The following is an 11,070-nucleotide window of genomic DNA, read 5'->3' as shown; positions in this document are numbered from 1 at the left end:
TTTATTTTAAAAATATTTATAATAATATAAAATTATAAATCTTCACTTTATCAAAATTATGGAGATTCAAGAAAACATCTCTAATCTTTTCAAATAGAGAAATAAAACTCTAAAACAACCTAATTAATTTCTCAGAAAATCAATCCTATTTTATAAAAATTTCTTTAAAAAAAATCACTTTAAACTTTCATATAAATTCCATTGTTTTCAAGTGGATCATTCCTCAATTTAAAATCCATGCTATGGCAATGGGGTTTCCACTCATTCAACCTATATTGTAATGTATAATATTTGTATGAGTGAGTATTAAATAATACTAGACAATCTTAATAGATATTAATAAATAAATTCTACGTCGGGTCCTTTTTATTTGGCCCTCCAAATATATCTCTACCGCCCACTTTACTTAATACATATTTATGAACTTTATCTTTGATAAAAGAAAACATTATTGGCCATTATTCCAAAATTTCATACTCATTACTCCAAAATTTCCTGCTGATTTTTTAAAAATATACCATGCATTTTTTTCATTTTTAAACCTCTTTTATAATCATCATCGTAATGGAGAACCATGTCTTAGTTAACCTAAAGAAATCCCAATTTATACAAACGACGAGATTTCTTGTAATAGAAGTGGCAGTGAATTCCCAGTCACCTCCCAGACACCTAAGTGCAACGTTCATGTCATGGGAAGGAACGATACAAAACATCGATTCATTTTGGCAGCAAACTGGGTATCTCCAACGCCTACCGTCAAATGGATGAAGCATAAAGGAAAGGCAGGGTGGATACCCTAATTTTACAAATTTACTGTCGTTTCCTTTTTAACTTTGTTTACCCTAAAGGCATCAACGCCTTTTATTCTTAATTTTTAGAAATAAATAAATTTAATAAAATAGCTTATAGAAACAACTGCGAATAAACCTACATGAAAACATTATCTGGAAAAGAATTCCAACACAATCTTAATCACTATATCCCTACCGCATATTATATTAGAATTTCTGAAATAAATGGTAGAAATATCGAAATGTAATAAAAGGATATAGCCTAACAGTTCCAACAATTTGAAGAATTACTTGAGCAATGAGGAATAAACCGCAATAGTGAAATTTCAATCCACCCAGAGGAAGACAATCTCCTTTTAGCTGAGTAAAGAAATTTCATCCATAACAACATATGATTTAAGTTACAGACAAATGACTACAATCCTTAAAATGTAAATTTCAGAATAATTAGGAGCAGTTCAAAATAATTCTATCCTGCTATAGCTGCAAAGATCTTGAGCAATCCATAGGTTATTAACAAGGCCATCCAACCTCCTATAAGTACTCTCAGAGTTCCTTTTACCACGGGAGAGCGGCCATAGTAAGCTCCAATTGCACCAAAAGAAACAAGGGTCACGCTGGACACAAACGCCAGCACTGCAACTCTAAGGGCGTAACAGGATATAAATACTGCTGAGAGTAAGGGCACCGCTCCTCCCACAGAAAATGCGAGGGCAGATGCAAGCGCTGCCTGCAACGGGTTGGGGAGACTTTCATCCCTAATAGGGTTTCCTAGATTGTTTGTTCTTATTTTCACGGTAGAGACTTCTACATCACGTTGAGCAGACACAGAAACAAATTCCCCAATTGCCATACTGCAAGCTCCTGCCACCAGGGCTGCCAAGCCTGTTACAGCTATAGTCTTCGCATTTGATTGGACCGCTCCCACTCCTATTATTAACGACGCTATGGTAACCAATCCATCGTTGGCTCCCAGCACAACAGCCCGAAGCCACTGCCCTCTTTGCTGAGAATTCTCTCTACTTTTTCCATCTTTCTCTGTCCTTCCGGTCGACTTATGAACTGGAGTGCTAATGCTAACATCTAATTGTTCAGGAGATGGGGATAACTCTATAACCTCCCCGTTTTTTATTGTATAATTAGAGTCTCTGGCAGCCATTTGCAAATAAAATGGTGACTTCTCTGCCAGATGATCAAGGAAAACAAAGCAAACAATCACAGCAATGTAACTCATATTGATGGAACACATCATTAATTTATAATTGGGGGCCAAACTGTTGAGGGCCGTTGCCCGCCATCAGCATATTCGATCCGAGGGCAGGGTGCCCTTCATTCAACGTGTGTGATAAGCGTGTTTTCGTTTATTTTGGCAATTTTGCTGTTATTAAATTAGATTTCAATGTGAATGTGATGATTCTCGGGATCTATGTTTGCATGCGTAGTGAATCAGGCAGAGTCACGACTCACGACCTGCTACATTTCATTTTCACAAGAACACCGATGTGCGACAGGCATGCTAACTTCCATCACTGTACAGAAGAAGAGGGATCACAAAATAGAGGGCGAATTTCGAGTAACATCAAAATTTTATATTCTTATATCCACGCGGAAGATGTCTTAAGAGTTGAGTATCGGTATTCCATTATTAGTTTACATTCACACAATTTATTTTGTGAAATTTTTTTCTATATATAATATATTAAATATTTTTAAACGTTAGAGAAAAATTAAGGTTTATAGGCATGCTAAACCCCACGTCTTAATCTTTCCATGGAAAGAATTATGATGCATTTAAGAACTTTATTCTTATTCTTAAATTAGATAAAGCAACGCCACAATCATGATGAATTCAACGGATTATGATTATAATCTCCTTGAAATTGTATCTTCCTCTTTTTATAAATAGCTTGCGAGAAACCCTATCAATTATTTCCATTTTCGTTAAAGCTATCAAATCTTCTTCGTTTCTTCATCCCCAATTCAAAATTGTCTTATCTCGTCCCACGCTATAACTTCTATAATCTACGATCAACTCAAAATTCATAAGAAAGGCATTCCCTTAGGTTCATAGTAAGTTCCATTTGAGCATCTAGGCACACAATCTCTGAGTTTCTTGTTGATAAGCTTCAACCCTTCATTCGAAACCCCCCTTCTTTCATTAAGGACTCAGTCTATTTTAATCAAAAGTCCTCTCACCTTTGCCTCAATTCCAATGACATCATGGTCAACTTTGATGTGGTATACCTATTCACAAAAATCCCTCAATTTAATCTCCAACCTTGTTGATCCTGAACCCCCTAGCCTCATAAAAATTTGCCTCAACTATACTTTATTTTCCTTTTGTGGCACATGTTACAAACAAATACAAGGCACTCAAATGGGATCCTCTCTATCTCCACTGTTCATTAATATTTTGGAGAATCATTTTGACGTTAATGCCATCAACTCTTTGCAGCTCAAAACAAAATGTTGACAATTGTGGATGATATCATTGTCTTCTGATCTCATGGGATTCGTGCCCTCCATGGCTTATTGAGCTACCTCAAGAACTTGTCCCCTCACATCCAATTTACTATGGAATTATAAGAAAATGCTTATTTACCTTTTCGGATGTGTTTCTTTCGTGTGGTCCCGATGGTTCACTTTCTCATCAAGTGTTCCACAAAAATTCCCACATTGAATGTAATCTTCTTTCTTAATCCCATCACGATCTAGCCGAGAAATCTTCCATCCTAAAAATACTATTTTCTAGGGCTATTCGCATCCTTGATCCCGATCTCCTGTCTAAAGAAAAATACCATCTCTTCAAAGCCCTTAAAAATAAATAAATAAATAAAAGTAATGATTATTCCTCCAACCAAATCAACAAGGCATACTCAGTGTCTCATCTCCCTTCCTCTAAGAAACCTCCAACCCTCCCCCCTAGAGCTATGATTTCACTTCCCTAAATGAAAGAGAACAGTGACCGCATCTGTAAAATATTAGTGAAGAAAATATTAAAACTCACTTAAAACCCTTCAAGACATTAAAACAATTATTAAAATCTCCCAAAGATTAATTGATCCATTGACAGACCCCGAGCTTATAGAATTTCATGCTCCTATGGAAATTATTATATTGGCCAAATATGTAGATCTGTAAAAGCTTGCATGAAGGAACATATGGGTGATGTTTATCATAATTGTCTTTCAAAATTTTTTCTAGATTACTCCTTCAAATATAAACACATTATCTTCTTTAACCAAACTAAAATTATCACCCCCACTCCCTTTTGTTCCACCTATATTATTCATGAAGCCCTTGAAATTGAAAAGCATCCAAATAACTTTAATCCTGACGATAGCTACAAGTTAAGCCATTCTTGGAAATCTCTAATTCACAACCTTAATCTTTGATCTCTTGCCCACTACATGGTCTCAATTATTTCTTCTTTCAATTTGCTTACTTTCCTTCTCTTTCATTTTTTATCATCAATTTAATTTTCAATTCTTTATCTTTTATTAGTCTCCCCTGCCCAAGTATATAATTCCCTTGCATTCTTGTATTTACTTCTATATTATTTACTTATAAATCTTTTACCATCAATACTATTAATTAAATTACTTCTAGTGTCACTAAAGCTATCAAATAGTCTTCTCTTCCCCATCCCCCAAATTCAATAGTGTCTTAGCTTGTTGTGCCCTATAACTCCTAGAATATATGGGAAACCAACAAATCATAAAAAAGAATTCTTCTTAGGCCCATAATCAGTTCCATTGGAGTGCCTATAGATGCTTTCTCTCAGTCTCTTGTTGATAAGATTCAACCCTTCATTGGAAACTCCTTTCATTAAATACTTAGCCCATTTTTTTCAAAAGAACTCTCACCTTTGCATCAATTCCAATGACATCGTGGTAATATTTGACGTGGTATCTATATTCACAAAAATACCTATACCTTGAACGCTTGATTTAAACGCCAACCTTGTTGATCCTGAAACCCTTAACCTCATAAAAATTTGCCTCAACTCCACATTCTTTTCCTTCTGTGGAACATGTTACGAACAAAGTGAAGGCACCACAATGGGATCCACACTATCTTTCGTGATCGTAAATATTTTCATGGATCAATTTGAAGTTAGACCCATCAAATCTTAGCACCTCAAGCTAACATGTTGACAGTTATTTATGGTTCATAATTTTGTCGTTATGTCTCATGGGATTCCATCCCTTCATGGATTCTTGAACCACCTCAATAGCCTATCCCCCCATATCCAATTTACCATGGAATTAGAAGAAAACTCATCTTTACCATTTCTGGATGTCTTGGTCTCTCGTGGTCATGATGGTTCACTTTCTTATAAATTTATCTACAAAAATACCAACACTTGCTAATATCATCATGCCCACTCCCACTACAATCTAGCCCAAAAATATGCCATCCTAAAAAACACTCTTTTCTAGGGCTATTCGCATTTATGGTCCCTACCTCTCTAAAGAAAAATATCAACTCACAAAAACCCTTAAAAACAAAAGAATACAAATAAAAACAATGTTTATTTCTCCATCAAAATCAATATGGATTATCAGAAAACTTGATTCCCTTCCTCTAAGCAACTTCCAACCCACCCTCTAGAGCCATGATCTCACTTCCATATATAAAAGGAACCACTGATCACATCTCTAAAACATTAGCCACAAAAAATAGTACAACACCTTCAAGACATTAAAAAAGTTATTCAATTTTCCCAAAGATCAATTGGATCCAATGATAGACCCTAGAGTTTATAAAATTCCATGCTCCTGTGGAAATTCTTATATTTTCCAAACTGGTAGATCCAGAAAAGCTTGTCTGAAGGAAAATATAGATGATACATATCATCATTTCCGTTTAAAATCTTCCCTAGTTGAACACACATTCAAATCTAAACACCTTATATTCTTTGACAAAGCTAAAATCCTTACCCCCACTCCCTTCTATTCCACCCCAATTATCCAGGAAGCTCTCAAAATTCTTCGAAACCTATAATTCACAACCTTCAACTTTGATATGCCGTACCTCGCATGGTCTCATATTAATTTCCTCTTCCATTGTGTTCCTTATCTTTCATTTTTTATCATCAATTTAATTTTCATTTCTTTATCTTTTATTAATCTCTGCCCAAGTATATAATCCCCTCACATTCTCACTCTAATTTTTTATCTTAATTATTCAATAATTAAATTTTTCTTTTTTTAACTATTTAATTATTAATTTCCTAAAAATTAAAAATTTATAATTAGAAATACACTAATTTTTTCCCAATATACATTTTTATTGATTGGTTTAACTATTATTTATTGAATTCTAGCATTCCTTATTAACCTCCCAAACCTAACATTCCTCTCTCCTTTTTTTGCACCTATATAATCATATTTGCACTCTTTTCTAATCATTTTGCTTCATTTGGTTTATCACGATGGATGAAGTGTCTACCCCAAACATTGGACACTATCCTCAATCCACATACATAGTAAAGATATGGAGAAATAACATCACTATAAAATTTTATCTAATTTATATATAAATTATTATTATGTATTTTTAGAATTAATTATCACAATATAATGACACGAAAGGTGTTCGTTTTTGAAATTGGTTAGGTTAGGAATTGCCTACTATTTTCATCTTAGTTCGACATCTTTCGATCTACTATTTTGCTTATTAAATGATTTTTTTTCAAAATTTTTGCATCTCCCACCGCGAAATCCACGTAGAGTGCAAGCAAAGTGTTGATGTCATCTTCTTCTCTTCTACTTCGGCCTCCACTTGCAATTGTTGTCTCCTTCTGAATGTTTGTGCTTGTAGCGCTTACAGTATTAGTAATCTCTCACTGCGACAACAATGATTGGAGACTATAGGAGCACAAGGCCAAATAAATGGTGCAAAAAACAAATTTTGAGGTAAAACATATCAACAACAGAAATTGTGAGAGGTTGTAATTACTTATAACATGAAGTTTTGATCTAGGGGATCAATTTAGTGCTCAAAATTAAAAGTGATAAAAATTAATCGAAACCTATACAATTGGATAAATCTTAGTGATCTGAATCCAACGCAACTTTTTTCACTCAAAACTGATATCGTAAGCTCCCATTATTGTGTTCTGATCGATTTTCCAAATAACTAAAATTTTTAAAAGTTGGGTTGTAGGTACGCCAGTTAGTAGTCCGTATGCTGATTGGGTGAATGACTATATTTTTATGGGCCTATGGTCGATTGACACTTGTCTCGTTATGATTGGCTCAAATGTTTTATTTTTATGCTAACTGTGTAAATTTTGAGTCAATAGTGGAGGGGTTACCACGTTGGCTCCGTAGGTAGGTTCAAATATTTGGTATGAGGCTGAACTGCCTCCAAAGGATTCAAAACCATGACCTGTAGCACATAATTATAGGCTCGCACCAATGTGCCATAGGTGTTTCTTAATAGCATTGACAAAGGTGTTCTATATAAAGTTTATAAAAAACGCCATTGGGGGAGGGGGTCGGGCTAAGCCCTAGTGCCTGGCCACCCCAAAACTCACGAGACCACAGGTGGAGGGGCCGAGAGGCTAAGCCTTAGCCCGGCCCAACGCCATATCCTTCAACAAGAAACACATTCGGAACCACAGATAAAACTGGAGGTGAAATGTTGGAGGAGGCTAGTGTCAGGGTCACATGGCACCCCATAGCAACGAGCGCATGGAAATGTAGAGGGGGTCAAACCAAGGTGGTCAACCCCAAGGCCACATGACGAGACATAGAACCGCGAGTGTTCAGAGTAAGGGTTCCAGCTCTAAGTCACCAGGACCCAATGCAACCAGGAGCGTGCAAAGTAAGGGGTCCAGCTCTAGGTCACCGGGACCCAATGTGACCAGGAGCGCAGCTAAACCAAAGGGTGCAGAGTTAGGCCCTGGAATCCAAGTCCCAAATGTGGTCGTATGCGCCAACGTGACCGAAATTTTAGGGACTAGGGCTTAATTAGTGGATTAATGGTCCTATAATTTCCCATGTTAGGCAGGATTGTAGGCAATATTTGTGTGAAGGTTCCGAGTTTGGGGCGCTCAAGCCATGTTTCGGTCGAATTGTGGGATGACTAGCGATATAATTTTGGAAAAACTGGTAACATGCATAACATAGTCAATTTTTGGCCTAATGAGGTGAAGAAAGAACATAGATGGGAGTTTTTGACAGTGCTAAATCTATTGGAGACATCACTTTTTTTGTTTGAGCAATTTCAAAGCATGTAAACACACATTTGAGCACTTAATGAAATAGGCCCCACATTGAAAGCTCTACTAGGAGATGTAGCCCAGGAGGGGAGTGAACTCCTTTATCATGTTTTGTGTTATATGTTTCAAATATGCTTATTTTGTCTCTGTTTGGATGCAAATTGTAATTAAATTCACTTGTTTTATGTGTTTAGTAAATTAATCCTCTACCAAAAACACATAATTTTCACTTGCAAATTGTTAAAAATATTCATGTTTACATATTCAAAACATTTTGGTATCAGAGCATTAGGTTATTGTGAAGGTTTGATTTGTTTGCAATTTTTTTTTTGATGATTACAAGGTTGAAGCTTAAAAGAGGAGAACGAGAACTTGTGGAGCCAAGATCTCAAATTGTTTCAAGGAGAACAAACACACCTCAAGCTTTAATAGTTATGCCACATGAAGAAGGTTCTGAAGGGATGTTTGAAGATGAAATAACTTTTAGAAAAGCATTCTTTGAGATGTCTAAAATTGTAATGGTTCTTTATGAAGAGATAAATGCAAGGTTGTAAGGAGAGAGCTCAAAACCTCTAAAAGGAGACTGAGGAAAAGGATACAAGACTCTAAAAGGGAATGGAGGGAATGGTGAAAAACCACCACCTTCACCTCCATCATCCTCATCCTCATCTTGATCCTGATCCTCTACTTCTTCTACCCTTTCACAAACACCTCGTAATTCTCCAAAAGGACATGGTAAAACTCCTTTTCTAAAGATTGATATTAATTTTGAATTGTCTATGTATAATGGAGAGGTAGATGCTGAGAAATTAGATAATCAGATTCGTCAGATTGAAGTCTATCGCAGTATACAAAGAACTAAGGATGATGAAACCAACATTAAAATTGCTTCTCTTAGATTGGAAGATGCAAGACTTATTTTGTGGGAAGCCAAAAATCAAGAGGACATGAAGGACATGATTTTTTTATATAACTAATAGTCGGGTGATGTGACAGTGCATAGTAAGAAGTGATTGCAGCAAGGTAAAAGGTAAAATGAAGGAATTGGACAAGAATTCCTTTGGATATGTTTGGAAACCCTAATTCCAAACGAATGAGTTCTTTGCCTAGAAGAAATATTCTTAACCTTAATCTTGTCTCGCATTATGTGGATACCTGCTATATTCATGAACATGTACTTGACAGGTATATTAGGTAGCCTTTAGTTACAGCTAGATCTATCAAAGGATTGGAGTCCCTTGAGAGATGGAGTGGATGTGTTCAGTTGTAATCAATGCAATTGGCACAAAAAGATGAGGTAACTATTGTATTGTTATGTTTATTTATGCACTAACATTTATGTGTTAATGAGAGCATGATGTAGGGAGTTTCATGGAGAGAGAGGTTTCCATGAAATCTCGAAGAAGGCTTAGGTCAAGAATTCACTGGGAACCATGGGGATTGAGTCATGGTGTCTCTTGTTAGTCTTGTGGTTTTGGTATTTTATGATTGTTGCACCTAATTTTCATTTTTTATTATGTCTTGTGCATAGTTATGCCACTTTGTTGCGATGTCGTATTTATTTTTGTTTTCATGGTCTTCTTGTTGTTGTCTCCTTTCTTACCTTTTATTGTTTTAAGCCTTGGAAATTGGTTTGGAAAGAAGAAATTTGATGGAGCTCAAGGAGAGTTTTATGTTACCCAACAGGTAATGAAGCTCGGTGTATGAGTAAGTGCAACGGAAGGTAAGACTATGATAGTCATTTGGACTAGATGGGTCCATTGTGGTAAATGGACAATGGCAGTACATACATGAGAAGGGTAACCAGAAAATGTAAACTAAATGGACTTGAGGTGTCACATGGTTTGACGAAGTTGGGAATGGTGGTTCTCAATGTTGTGCATGTTGTGCACAAATAAGGAAGTTCTCTTAACCTAGACCTTATGTTATCTGGTAATTATGTTATGATCATCACAATGTTGATGTTTATATATGTATACATATATCTATGTATGTATGTCATGTGTGGCAGGATCATCATGGATCATGATTATTTAATACTAATATATATATAATATATATATATATATATATATATATATATATATATATATATATATATTATATATATATTATAGATATATATATATATGTTTATATAAGTATGTATGTATGTTTTTGTCCAATAGATCATCAAGAATTGTTCTTGTGGCATAATGATTTATTATGAAAACTAATGGCATGAAGAATCTCTTGGCTATGAGGAATCAAGTGGGAAGAGTAGTCATGATAAATATATGAGGTCATTATCATGTGAATATGAATTTATATTGTATGCTTGTATTATGCCTTTGCTTATGTTATGGACAGTTTATACTGAGGGATACATTAGCAAAATGAAAGAAGTGTGGTTTGTAGCATGCTAGGATACACATGGATAAGGCACTGAAAGATAGGTTTCTTGGTAAGGACAATGTGGTTTTGAATGCATGGCAATACTGTTGTGCATATGTTTTATATCTTGTACATGTTTCATCTATGATGTGTGGACATGCGTGGTCTATATATAGTGTGTGTGTACATGTTGTTTATGTAGTGCTATGTACAAGATGGTACATATAGTGTTGTGTGAATATTGCATATGGTGTTGTGCACATGATTGGATATGTAATGTTGTGTAGAGATGATGTTATATACATGTTGGATATGAAGTTCTATGTACAGCTACTATTGCATGCATGTTGTACATGTGGTGCTATGTACATATGGTGCTGTGTGCATGTGGTGCTATGTACATGTTGTACAAGTGGTGTTGTGTGCAGGTGGTGATATGTACATGTCATGCATGTGGCACTGTGTACAAGTGGTGTTCTGTACTTGTCGTGCACATGGTACTGCGTATATGTGGTTTTGTGTACACGTTGTACAATGGCGCAGTGTACATGAGGTGTTGTGTACATGTTGTGCATGTGGTGTTGTGTACATGTGATGTTGTGTACATGTTGTGAATGTGGTTCTTTGTACATGTGGTAGTGATGTACATGTGGGATTGAGTGCATGTCGTACATG

General features: G+C 35.6%; 1 pseudogene; it reads right to left on the bottom strand.

The window, feature by feature from the left end:
- Window positions 1–1,260: 1,260 nt before the first annotated feature.
- LOC149156474 (vacuolar iron transporter homolog 3 pseudogene) lies at window positions 1,261–2,025 on the bottom strand (annotated as a pseudogene).
- Between the last annotated feature and the right edge of the window lie 9,045 nt (window positions 2,026–11,070).

This window comes from Pinus tabuliformis, chromosome 9 (genome assembly GCF_031772625.1).
Source record: "Pinus tabuliformis cultivar Carrire ecotype Pingquan chromosome 9, CPIR1, whole genome shotgun sequence".
Lineage (NCBI taxonomy): Eukaryota > Viridiplantae > Streptophyta > Pinopsida > Pinales > Pinaceae > Pinus > Pinus tabuliformis.
This window is presented reverse-complemented; position numbering and strand designations above follow the sequence as displayed.